Source organism: Lissotriton helveticus, chromosome 5_1 (assembly GCF_964261635.1).
Source record: "Lissotriton helveticus chromosome 5_1, aLisHel1.1, whole genome shotgun sequence".
In the NCBI taxonomy this organism is placed as follows: Eukaryota; Metazoa; Chordata; class Amphibia; order Caudata; family Salamandridae; genus Lissotriton; species Lissotriton helveticus.
In genome coordinates this window covers 2,082,527,949-2,082,541,293 of record NC_136065.1, presented here as the reverse complement: position 1 = coordinate 2,082,541,293, position 13,345 = coordinate 2,082,527,949, and the positions used below count along the sequence as shown (strand labels likewise).

The window sequence follows — 13,345 nt, the reverse complement described above, 5'->3', positions numbered from 1 at the left end:
ACACACACACAACCACACCAAGCATTGGCATAGCCAATAGGTATCGCCTTTGGGACCTTATAAGTGCTTAGCCATGCAACAGTTGATGTTGTTGCACAAAGGATATTGTGCTGCATAACTAAATACTTAGAAGGTCCCAAAAGCGAGACATATTGGCTATGCCAATGCTTGTTTAACTTGTTATCACTCCTTCACTCACTCCTGACCCTTCCACGCACGTTTCTACATTACACATAGTTTTGTTTCAAGAAATCAGTGCTCCCACGTAGCCGTAGGTTGTAGCACGCCCCGTCCTGAAGCAGGGCGGAAAGACCCCTATGATGAAGCATGACACCAAGGGCCCTTTCGATGTGTGAGGGGTATTTTAATAAAGCTGTGTGCTTCCCATCACTCTAGGAAAGACACTTGATCTGGTTATTCACGTTACACATTCACTGTGGGGTGGATCCCTTTTGTTTTAAATGAGAGCAGCCTAGCAACAAATGGCAGCTGCCGGGCCCCCAAAAGGAATTGAAAAAAACCAATTGCATTGGTACTGGACGAAGAAGAGGAAGGAACACCATCAAATAAGAAGCAAGGAAACAAAAGTGTTAATAACTGCAACCAATAGGCTGGTTCTACAGGCAATGTAAGTTTGTTGCATGGTCTACAAAATGTCTTTCAACAAATGTGGAGAAAAAGAACTAAAAAAACAAGGCAACATTCTTCTCTATCTACGTGCCCAGGGCCTAGAACAATAACCTCATATCCATTGGTACTGCTGCATCCCTTCGCTAATTTCGGAAAGAGTAGAAAACACGTCCAAATCATGCTACATGAACAGTCCATCCTCTCTTAGAAACCAGCAACCCCCTCATCCCCCCACCCCACACGCTAACTCAGCATCCTTCTGTCTTTCACGCATTCCGTATATTTTCCATACATTACAAATCTTGGTTTATCTCTTTCCAGCTTGTGGAGTGACATGCTATATATACTTTTGTATTACGGTGCCTGGTTCCAGCTGCGCTTCTTTGAGAAGTGCTCCCAGCGTTGTTGGGCAAAGAGAGCTGCTTGGTGGCCTTTCGATGCACCACGGCCCGCTGTAAAGGAAAGTGTGCCCTGCAGAACACTGCAGCACGTCTCTTTAAACAACTCCATATCATGCTGCATGAAAAGTCAATCCTCTCTTAGAAACCAGCACCGTCTCCTCCCCCCGATAAATGTTTTGCATCCTGCTGCCTTTCACGCAATCAGGCCCGGTTCTAGTGGGTGGTGCCAGGTCCACTCAAACATGACCCTGGCCCACCCAAACAAGAGCCTTGGCCCTCACAGTCAAACTCCCAACGGTGCACAACGATAATAAAAAAATTACCAATAACTCTGGGGATTTATGATCCTGCTGTTGGTAGTTTTTAAATGCAGATACACTGAATTTTATGTGGATAGCTCAGTGGGTTACCACCTTCGTCACAGAGATCCTTATGTTACTTGCAATTCAGAAGTTATAATCCTAAAATAGGACAGTGACCTTTGAATTGTCATCAAAGAGCTGTATGCAAACTTTGCTTTTTTGGGTTGTTACATAGTTAGAACTTCCCCAGTCTTTCAGTATTCCAATGTTCCTAAAAAGAGTTAGTTTGGGCAGTTATACATTTTTATCAGTAAAGCCAACCCCCAACCACTGGAGTACTCTTTAAATCCCGAGTGTGTGCTTCTCCATACTAAACCTTCTTAAAATATACTGCCCACCACTATGGATGACGTGTGATTCCTACACCTTTTATTTGACTCTGCCGTTCCTGCTTCTTCCTACGTCTTGAACAATCAACAGGAAGAGGCTGTTGACATCGTAAATGGGGTTCAAAGTGGGTAGATTTGCATATTAAAAAAAGTTGAGGCTTGTGTGAAACCATACAATGCGGTGAACTTAATAGGATACAAAGTGAGGCAGTATAGCCCATCGTGTCAACGCGCCTGTTGCTGTTGTGTGCAACATTCAGCTAAGACGGACATTCTTACTGGACCAGATTTGCCTTTTACCCCTCTGAGTTTGAAATGGGCACTGTGAATTCGGGGTGATATGTACCTACAGATGACCTAGTCCTTTGCGGTCATCCCCTGAGAGTGAGTTACAATGTGAAACAATGCCGTGGCGGTCGCCTAAATCCTTTTAGACACCACTCCCCATTCAAACCAACATCCTTCAAAAGGGGCATTTTAATTTAAAATAAACATATGATTTACTGCACCAATGTCCCCTACATGTACAAACAAACATACACAAATATACATAAAAAACAATAACTTTTTACAAAGTCATGAAATTGATAACATATTAAAAACATTTATTTGTGTTTTTATACAGTTACGTTCAGTCCAGAAGTCTATCTACTCAGTGCTTTTCATTGGCATGCTGCACCTATCACTTTACACCCAAAAAGCCCTTCACAACCAATGGCAGGTCGGAACACTGATGTGGATATGCAGGGAAGATATACGTTAGGAGCAGTAATGTTCATTCATTGCATGGCCTATGTGCTGGAAGCCTGCACAGCGGGCGTGTCTTTAAGTGCTTGCTGGAACGGGTGGCGGACAGGGTCTGTCTGAAGGATAGTCAGAGGGTTCCCACTGCAGAAATGCTTATTTTCTTTTATATGGTGCGCATGTAGTCCGAGTTGACGTCAGAGCCGTTTAATAAAAGGCACAATAGACACTGTACATTCAGAGCCGAAACAACTAAATCACAATGCCTCATAAGAAATAGTAAGTGCTATATAAATAAATTGCCATTCACAGGTGTCCCCATTACAGAAATGATCTCTCGGTGAACGAAGGTTGTGAGTGAAGAATTTGAAGACTCGCAGGACAAGGGAGCGCCATGGCCAGAAGAGGCGTGAGATTTAAAACAAGGATTTGCAGTGCAATAGGTCTTGAATTTGCAATGGCTATTTTTTTATGTGTTGTTTTTTAAAGCATAAATAAAAGGCATTGTCATTTACAATGCCAATAGCTTAAACTCTTGCAAAGGCAAGATCTATTGCATTGCAAATGCGTGTTTATTTTTTTAGCAGTCAGGTCATTAGGGCAACTGTGGGACGTACTTTAAAGTGCGTACTAATTATATTTTCTGCTATATTCAATATTTCAAGTTTGGAGGTGATTTTACTAATGTTTTTCACTGGGAATAATGAAAGTGGAACCGGATGGTGGCTGGTATCGGCTGGGGACCAAGGTCAGCTGTGGGATAATATACACTGGAAAGGTGTGGTAGAAAAGTTCATAATCAAGCCTGTAAGGGAGTGCGTTGCAGAGTCAGGTGGAGGTAGTAATGAAGAGGGATTCTCCCTGCAGGCTAGCACAATGGGAGCCCGAGTAGCGACCACTGTGCCCTCGGCCTGGTTGCCCCCTCGCTCCCCGCCTGCTGCCTGCCTCGTACCTGCCTGCCTGCTACCTGCTGACGCCGATCCAGTCCGGAGCCCCAGCCGCAGCAGGGCCGCCCGCCTGGTTTTTCGCGCCGGTTTTGCAGCGACCCCGCCCCCACGCCTGCCGATAGGACCACGCGCTCCCCGCCTCCCTGCTGACCCGCCCTCCCGGCTCCCTTCTTATGACGCCCCCTCAGCGACCGCGCAGCGGACGCGCGCAGCGGGAGCACCGAATGAGCGCCGAAGGTGCGCCAAAGGTAAGCCCATCTGCGCCCGGACCGCGCCCAGTGCCAGGACCCCTGGCCCCCGCAGATCTCAGCCCACCCGTCGGACGTACGACGCCGCCACCCTCAACGCACTCAACGACGGACGAGTCCCATGATGCTACCGAGCCACCCCGAGACGCACCCACGGACCCTTCATCTGCCAGTCCTGCAAGTTCACCTGCCTCGCACCTGCACCCGCCAAGCCGACCAACAGCAGCAACCACCTCAAGTGCATCCTGCTCAACACCTGCTCCGTCCACAGACACGCCATCGAACTCTGGAACCTCCTCGACACCACAGCTCCTGACGTCGCCTTCCTCGCGGAAACTTGGATGAACGCCTCTTCAGCGCCCGACATTGCCATCGCCATCCCAGAGGGCTACAAGATCACCCGGAGGGACCGCACCGCCAACCAGACAGGAGGAGGCATCGCCATCATCCACAGGGACACCATCCGCATCACGACCAGCACAGACGACATCCTGACCACCGCCGAACACCTACACTTCCAGATCCACACCGACCCGAAGACCACCCTCAGAGGCACCCTGATCTACCGACCCCCGGGACCACGCACACGATTCAGCGAGGACATCGCCGACTTCGTCAGCCCACATGCCCTCCCCTCCGCCGACTACGTCCTCCTGGGGGACATCAACTTCCACCTGGAGAACAACAACGACCGCAACACCACCACCCTGCTCGACAACCTCGCCAACCTCGGACTCAAGCAGCTGGTGACCACCCCCACCCACCTCGCCGGACACACACTCGACGCCGTCTTCTCATCCAGCAAAGACATCACCTTCAGCCACGCCACTGGACTCCACTGGACGGACCACAGCTGCGTCCACTTCACCTTTAGAAGAACGACGATCCACCACCGCCAGCAACAGGTTGCCCGCAGAAGCTGGAGCAAGATCACAGCCGACCAGCTCGCCGCTTCCCTGAGCCAGCACCCTCCCGCCAGCTCAGCGAACCCCAGCCAGGCCGCCGACAACCTCACGGAGTGGATCAGAAACTGCGCGGACGAACTCGCCCCCCTGAGGACCCCGCCCAGCAGACCCGACAGCAGAAAAGCCCCATGGTTCACCGACGAACTCAAGAGCTCCAAGAAGAACTGCCGAGCTATCGAGAAAACCTGGCGCAGAGACCCAACACCGGACAACATGACTGCCCTCAAGCTCGCCACCCGAAAACACCACCAACTGATCCGCGCCACCAAGAAAACTGCATTCAAGGACCGGCTGGACAACAACGCACAAAACAGCAAGGAACTCTTCAACATCGTGAAAGAGCTCTCCAATCCCAACGCCGGAAACAACGACATCACCCCATCGCAAGAACTCTGCAACTCCCTCGCCTCCTACTTCCACAACAAGATCGCGGACATACACAACAGCTTCAACACCCAACCGACGAACGCCACGTCCGACACGACCGAACCAACACCCCCCACCACCACCCTCCGCGCCTGGACCCCGATCAGCACCGAAGACACCGTCCGCATGATGAACTCCATCCACTCCGGATCACCGACCGACCCCTGCCCTCACCACGTCTTCAACAAAGCCGACGCTGTCATCGCACCCCACCTACGGGACATCATCAACACCTCCTTCACCACCACCACCTTCCCGGAGAGCTGGAAACACGCCGAACTCAGCGCCCTACTCAAGAAACCAACAGCGGACCCCACCGAACTCAAGAATTACCGCCCCATCTCGCTGCTCCCGTTTCCGGCCAAAGTCATCGAGAAGACCGTCAACAAGCAACTGGCCGCATTCCTCGAGACGAACGGATCCCTCGACCCCTCACAGTCTGGCTTCCGAGCCAATCACAGCACCGAGACCGCCCTCATCGCTGCCACCGATGACATCCGAACCCTGATGGACAACGGAGAAACAGCGGCCCTCATCCTCCTAGACCTCTCCGCGGCCTTTGACACCGTCTGCCACCGCACCCTAGTGCAGCGCCTCTACAACGTCGGAATCCAGGAGAAGGCACTGGAATGGATCATCTCCTTCCTCGACGGAAGGACCCAGAGAGTCCGCCTACCACCGCACAAATCAAAGGCCACCGAAGTCATCTGCGGCGTACCCCAAGGATCCTCGCTGAGCCCAACCCTCTTCAACGTCTACATGAGCCCCCTCGCGGCCATCGCACGCCAACACAACCTGAACATCATCTCCTACGCCGACGACACCCAGCTGATCCTCTCCCTGACCAACGACCCCGCCACCGCCAGAGCCAACCTTCACGAAGGAATGAAAGAGGTAGCCGAGTGGATGTCGACCAGCCGCCTGAAGCTGAACTCGGACAAGACGGAAGTCCTCATCCTGGGATCCCCGCCCTCCGCCTGGGACGACTCCTGGTGGCCCCCCGCCCTGGGAACCGCACCCAAACCGACAGACCACGCACGCAACCTGGGCTTCATCCTGGACTCCTCCCTCTCCATGACCAGGCAAGTCAACGCCGTCTCCTCGTCGTGCTTCAACATCCTGCGCATGCTACGGAAGATCTTCCGGTGGATCCCCACCGAGACCAGGAAGACTGTCACCCAGGCACTCGTCACCAGCCGACTGGACTACGGCAACGCCCTCTACGCCGGAACCACCGCCAAGCTCCAGAAGAGACTCCAACGGATCCAGAACGCCTCAGCCAGACTCATCCTCGACGTCCCACGACACAGCCACATCTCCGGACACCTAAGAGACCTGCACTGGCTCCCGGTCAACAAGAGAATCACCTTCCGTCTCCTCACCCACGCACACAAAGCCCTCCACGATCAAGGCCCGAGCTACCTCAACACCCGCATCAACTTCTACGATCCCAAACGACACCTCCGATCAGCCAGTCACGCCCTCGCCGCCGTCCCCCGCATCCGAAGAACGACAACAGGAGGAAGGTCCTTCTCCTACCTGGCCGCCAAGACCTGGAACTCCCTCCCGACCGACCTGCGCCTGACCCAAGACCACCTCGCCTTCAGGAAGAAGCTCAAGACCTGGCTGTTCGGGCAGTAGCAGCACCCCCCTCCCCCTAAGCGCCTTGAGACCCTCCGGGTAAGTAGAGCGCTCTATAAATGTCTATGATTGATTGATTGATTGATTGAGTAGTGTCACTTGCCTGATACTCCCACCTCAGAAACCTCCTCTTCCCATCAAAGGGACATTACATGGACTAAAACACTTTTTGAGAGTTATAACATTTAGAAAGAGATTTGGAAAAGAGTTCATTTTACTGGACCTTGTAAGACTAAGAGATAAAGGATGGCCCATAAGCAGGCCTGGCTAGACATATAAGCGACAAATCGGGCCTGCAGTGGCGCACCCAAATGCACCCTTGGCCTACCCAAATAAAAATTCCTGGAGCCGGGCCTGCACGCAATGCATATATTCCCCAAACATTACAAAACTTAGTTTATCTCATTCCAGCTTGTGAAGTGACTGATCATGCTATATATTTTTTGCTCTGATGAGCGTCTGACTTTAGTATTAAGGTGCCTGGTTCCAGCTGCGCTTCCTTGAGAAGTGCTCCCAGCGTTGTTGGGCCTTTTGAAGCCCCACGGCCCGCTGCAGAGGTACGTTATTGCCCCAATGTCCCGCAGAACATTGCAGCCCGTCTCTTACTGTGCTCACAAGACATCCGGACAAGTGCGGCTAAGGGCAGGGAGAGTTTTGCCGGGAATCTCACACAAATCTGAGATTTGGCCCCATAATAACTGCTAGGTACCCAGGCCGTGCCATAATACCTCACGAGTCACGTATCGTGCTGCCTCTGCCGTCAGTGTCCGGATTTCCCCGGAAGCAGTGGAGACATCCGGTTCCACGCTTCCGGTCCGAGATCGTCATTTCCGCTGGGTTCGGTTTCGATTCTACAATGCTGCCTGCAGGTGGCCAGTGAAACCAAAGCAGAGGAAAGAAACCGAGCACGGCGGAGTGGGGAGGGGCGTACACCTGAAGTCCCGCCCTGGGCAGGGCCTGGCAGTGCCAGTGCGGGCCAGAGGAGAGCTCTGCTGCAAGGAGGGACACTCACAGCCGACCATCTCTTTTTAAATTCCTGCGCGAGGTCCTCGACGCGAATCTAGCATAGAACTGATGCCCTGAGCGCTTCGAAGCCCTTCGTAGAGCCTCCTCGACTCGAGGTAATTCTAGTGAGGTAGAGCGGCGTTGTTCATTCAAGAGAAAGGACAATGGTCATCGTTTCTTGGAAGGATTAAGAACCCCCATGCCCGAAAAATCATTGAGGTATACTGAACTCAGCTGCTGCAGCCACCCCGCCCCCACACGTGAGAGGTGTCAATGCTGAAAGTAAGGAGGATCGGACTGCACTAGGTGAGTGTGTGCGAGGGGATGCATTGGCTTGCACTAGGTGAGTGTGCGAGAGGATGCAGTGGTGTGCAGTAGGTGAGTGTGGGAGAGGGTGCATTTGATGTTCACAGGTGAATATGCGAGGTGCGTTGGGTGTGCAGTAGGTGAGTTTCTGAGGGTGCGTTGGGTGTGCACCAGGTGAGTGTGCGAGGGGGAGTATGTGTGAGAGGATGCATTGGGTGTGCACTATGAGTGTATGAGAGGGTGCATTGGCTCTGCACTAAGTGAGTGTGCAATATGGTGCGTTGGGTGTGCACTAGGTGAGTGTGAGGGGTTGCATTGGGTGTGAATTACGTGAGTATGTGGGAGAGGATGCATTGGGTATGCACTATGTGAGTTTACAAGAGGGTGCATTGGCTCTGCACTAAGTGAGGGTGCATTGGGTGTGCACTTCGTGAGTGCGAGAGGGTGCATTTCCTCTGCACTAGGTGAGTGTGCAAGAGGGTGCATTGGGTGTGCACTTTGTGAGTGCGAGCGGGTGCATTGGCTCTGCACTAGGTGAGTGTGCAAGAGGGTGCATTGGGTGTGCACTTCGTGAGTGCGAGAGGGTGCATTGGCTCTGCACTAGGTGAGTGTGCTAGAGGGTGCATTGGGTTTGTCGTTTCAGAGAAAGCGCTTAGTTTGAGCTGTATTTAAGTGCCCGTGTGAAGGGAGTGGCTCTGTTTGAGAGAGCAGTATGCATTAAAATTAGTGCCGGCATATACGTGGAGCATTGTATATATATCCATAGGCAAGTGTACATAAAAAAGAGAATTGAGTGCACTCCAAGGATCATGTCTGAGTGACACATTCAGTCCAGGTGTTCTTTTTTCCTGTAGTTTTAATGCTAGTACTAGTAACATAATGCAAAACTTGGACTGCATGAGCTTCTCACGTAGAGACTTGGGAATCTCTTCTCCTTACCCAAGTCAAGCTTGTGTGCAAATGTACTCATATCAGTTAGTAACGGACATAGCTGCCAAAGTTTGAGATTGCCATGTGTGACATTTTCATAATTTTAGAGTAATTATGAGTGACATTTCAACGAATATGAGTGACACTGTCTAGCGAGCAAAATCAAGGAATGAAGACGAGGGAAACATAAATATCAGAAATGACCCCTATATGAGCAACGCAAAATCAAGTTACACTGCTGCAAAGCGTAAGAAAAGTGAACGACTTCCATTCATCAGGCTCTAGCCAAGATTGCACACAATAGTTAAAACAGATTACAAAGACCTTCATAATTTAATTATAATCATCTGAGTGACTCGTAGACTCACAACTGCTGCCAGCGACATGGGCTGTAAGCGGGGTTGCATTGGAAAGCTGAAAGTGGGAGACATGCATTTAGGTGTGCCCAATTAAATGGCACAGCTGTAATTTAGGGGGAAGGCACCGTGATTGATATGATCCACACGTTACATATACTAGTAGGTGAGCAGTCCAATTATGTTCATCACTGCACGTTTCCATTAGTTTAAATGGTCAAAATTCCCTGCATTTTAGGAAGCCGCCCTGATAAATTGAAATTAATCTGTGCCATTTAATTGGACGCCGTGAATAAAACGGATACAGCCTACGCTATTGAACAAGGCCGTCCCTCTAATAAATATGTGTTCCCTATGGGAGGGAGTTTACTGTGCTAGCTGATCTGACTGAGGGTTTCTGTATTGATTACGTGAAGGATCAACCTTCATGTGCTGCTTCTGATTTTTAATTTCCTCTGCTTTTGAGGAAGAGACGCCTGCCATTGTTGAGAAACAGGGTGAATTCCTTTAGCAAGAAATAAAACAGTCAACAAGCTGCTAGAGACCCGCTCTCCCAAGGCTCCACAGAGGGGAGACACCCAAGAAGCAGAACGCAGGGGTGACAACAATCTAAAATAAACACTGACCTGACTCATAACACGAACGGCGGTAATTGGCGGGCCCAGTTGGCGGCGGGCACATTCAACAACTGTGCTGAGTTATTAACTTAAACTTGGCGCTATATAAAAATGCATAAATAAATAATAAATAAATTGGGCTGGCAATTAGTTGACTCCGCTCCTGCCTGCACTCAGATTCCTCAGCCCTTCTGCCCACTTCCTCCAAGTCAGGACGTGACGTCAGTGTTCTAACAATCTGATCTTCCCAGTAGGTTTGGTCTCCCCCTAAATAACAGCCAGGGGAGATTACAAATACAGCATCAAGTTAACTAGCTCAGCTCCTCTGTGGGTTTGGTCTCCCCGAGCCATGAGTGCTTTGTTATCTTGCGCTCCCCCTTCAGGGCTCACAAATTCACCTATAACCTGCTTTCTTCGTGCCTGGGAGTATGTCTATGCCTCCCCTCACGGCCGGTGATTGACAGCAGTATCACGTCTGCTGAGAGAGGGCAGCCCCTCCCTCCCCCTGCAGTGTGTGAGTAAACCCCGAGCCACCGGCGCCAAATTCAGTTTCCAGGGCAGCACGCAGGAAGCTGAGCCTGGGCAGAGTGCAGATACTTTGTAGCGCTCTCAGCCACTCCACAGAGGCTGAGAGCAGTTAACTATTTGCGAACTCGGGCTCAGGCAGACAGCAGCAAGTCTCGAGCAGCAGTCAGAGCCCGGGCACAGGTGCCGCTGGTGGTGCACCTGGCACTGGTGGCAAAATGCGTGACAATGCATTTCAGTGCGGTGATGCGGATCACTGCACTGAAATGCGTGGGTGTCACACCTGTTGCGTGACGCTTGGCAGGACTGAACGGAGAGCGTTCACTGCACTTACATCTATGTTACTGTATGTGAGAAAGGACACTGAGAGCGCTCATAATTTGAGTTTCTGTCACTGCACCCATAGTGTATGTGAATGGCTTTCAGTGTACTCGTATAAATGTGAGTACACTCATGTTGAGAAGAGAACTGGGGATATACAGTGCACTTGTATCAAAGTGAGTATGAAATGAGCCCACCCATGGCAAGGTGAGTGCGGGATGGGTATTCAGTGGACGTTCATCAGAACGAGTACATCAATTTCAAGATGGGCAGGAGAGTGGATTTTTTTTTTTTATGCCAGTACGAAGTGATTGCCGCTTTTGCTGTCTCGTCCCGCAGTGACGTCCGTATCACCATGCCCGCATTCTGGCTGATCTTGAGAAACTTTGGGGATTAATATCGGATAAGCAATTTTTGTATGGGGACGCCCTTTTCGTACTTAATAAAGTTTAGGTGCCCCACAATACCCTCAATATTGGGCTCATATCACACTTAAAAAGAAATCCTCCCAAGAGAGCTACGGGACCATTTCTGATTCGGTACTTAAAAGGTGAAATATGGCTCCCTTTACACTAGGCACATATGCGATAAGCTAGCAATAGTCCTGCACACTCAAAGTAGCAACACACAATGTGTGAGTAAATGTTCTGAAGACGAAGAAACCAGGCTGGCTGTGTGTAACCTATACCTGATGACCAATTAAAAGGGAGAACTTATACTCCGGAATATACTGCAACGTCGGATGGTTTCTTCGTCTTCAGAACATTTACTCACACACTGTGTGTTGCTACTTTGAGTGCGCATGACTGTTGCTAATTTGTGTTTGTGTGGCTTGCTCCACACGGATTGAGGGGTTTTAAGGGTCTCCCCTCCCTGACAGCACCATTCTAATACATTGTACTTATTATTGATTGAACGTTAATATTGCTAGAGCGCCACTACTTCCTGCCCACTAAAACCCGTTTCCTTTTTCAACACCTATACGATAAGCAGTCGTTGTTATAGGGAGATGACGGGATATTAAAAGAACTGTCCGAGAAAAGATACTTCTCGCCGCTTCTCTATTGCCATATTCGTCCTGAGGCTGGCAGATCAAGACACCTACTAAATTGGATGTTTCATTGCTTGCTACTATTAATCAACATTGAGATATATACTCAGGACAACAACTTACAATTTTATACCGTTTACGTTGGGGAACGACCCCTTTATATATGGAGGAGGCCCTGAAGATCAATTCCACTTTTTATTAAAAGAACACAGGATCACTACTTTGCACGCAATATTGCCCTCGACGGGGAACGACAACCAGTAAGAAATTATACGCTCTATTGAATATACCTGGATGGGCCTGATCCCACCTTACTATTATGCCCTGAAGAAGTCCTGTAAATGGATCAAACGTGTCGGCTGTCCGTTGTGTTGAATGCTGTTTCTCCTGGAATAATAATAAAGGGAAAAGAAACACCGAAGACTTCTTTATTCTTTTTGGTCATGGACAATTGGTTTGCTTTTGCTGTCAGATTCTCTGGGTGGTGCACCTTTGCTTTGTTTAAAATTGATTGCACCTATGCTTAGATGAGTACAAGAAGAGCAACGGTGCATTTCTATGAAAGTGAGTGTCTGCAAATAGGGACGTTGAGTGCACTTATGTCAGAAGGTCAACAGACGCACACCTATCAAAAGGAGTGAATATGAATTACATTCAGTGCACTCGCATTTAGATGACTTTATAAGTGTCATTGTGAGAGAATGTATTACGTGCACCCATCTAAATGTGAATGTGTATATGGAGGCTCCTACGAGGCGCACACAATGGTTATATGATGAGTCTGTAAAGGTGCACTCTCCGGGCATGAGTCTGGGTATAAAAACCCTATACACCACTAATCACTTGCTTAAGACATGAACATGTTGCCTACTGTGTATCAGTTGTTTCACATATGCAAGCAATTCTTTTGAGAACCCTTTCTTTTATTTTTATTTTTATTTGTTCAACATAAACCTAAAAACAAAAATAGCTTTTCCTTTCGTGCTCGTTAGAAACATTATAGGAGACACAAGAGGCCTACTTATACCCTCCATCAGGCGTTACTTATTCAGCCAGGATCAACACGGACTCTTAGTCCTGGGCTTTTCCACCATCACTTGCAGGTGTGTATGTTCGTTTGGTCATTTTAAGTAAATCAAGACTACGTTCCCCAGAAGTTGTTGCATCTCGGCCTTGAACTGGAAACTCCATGATCAGCAGACCTGGCGTAATCTTAACACACTACATCCTCTGCCCCTCATACTGACTTCTGGCCCCACTCTGGCTAAAGTAGGAGGAGGTCCATTATATTCCATTCGTTTTCTCCCTCTGTGGTTCTTCCCCATTACCCAACTCAGATATCTCGTCCACTTTTCTTCTAATGGCCAATACAACTATTAAAAATTCCCTTTGACACCAGTAAATGCCAGCTTTGTTTGATTAAGCTAAAACCATGGTTACAAATAAGTTACTTCTAGTAGTCGCTCAACATAAACAGAGTTACTTGAATGTGTCTTAAAATATATTCGTTTACTGTGGCCTTGATTGGCTTACTGTTGTCA

General features: G+C 49.4%; 1 protein-coding gene across 4 annotated transcripts in view; it reads left to right on the top strand.

Moving 5' to 3' along the window:
- Positions 1 to 13,345, top strand: part of LOC144756332 (decapping and exoribonuclease protein-like) — a 123,329-nt gene that overhangs the window by 11,944 nt on the left and 98,040 nt on the right. The window contains exon 1 of one of the 4 annotated variants that reach the window (XM_078646051.1): positions 7,537 to 7,814. The exons of 1 other annotated variant lie outside the window; for it this stretch is intronic. The gene's annotated coding sequence lies outside the window, so the exon portion shown is untranslated. Of the gene's footprint in view, positions 1 to 7,536; positions 8,005 to 13,345 lie in introns of those variants that run through there. 2 more of the 4 variants (XM_078646049.1, XM_078646052.1) reach the window with 2 other exon arrangements.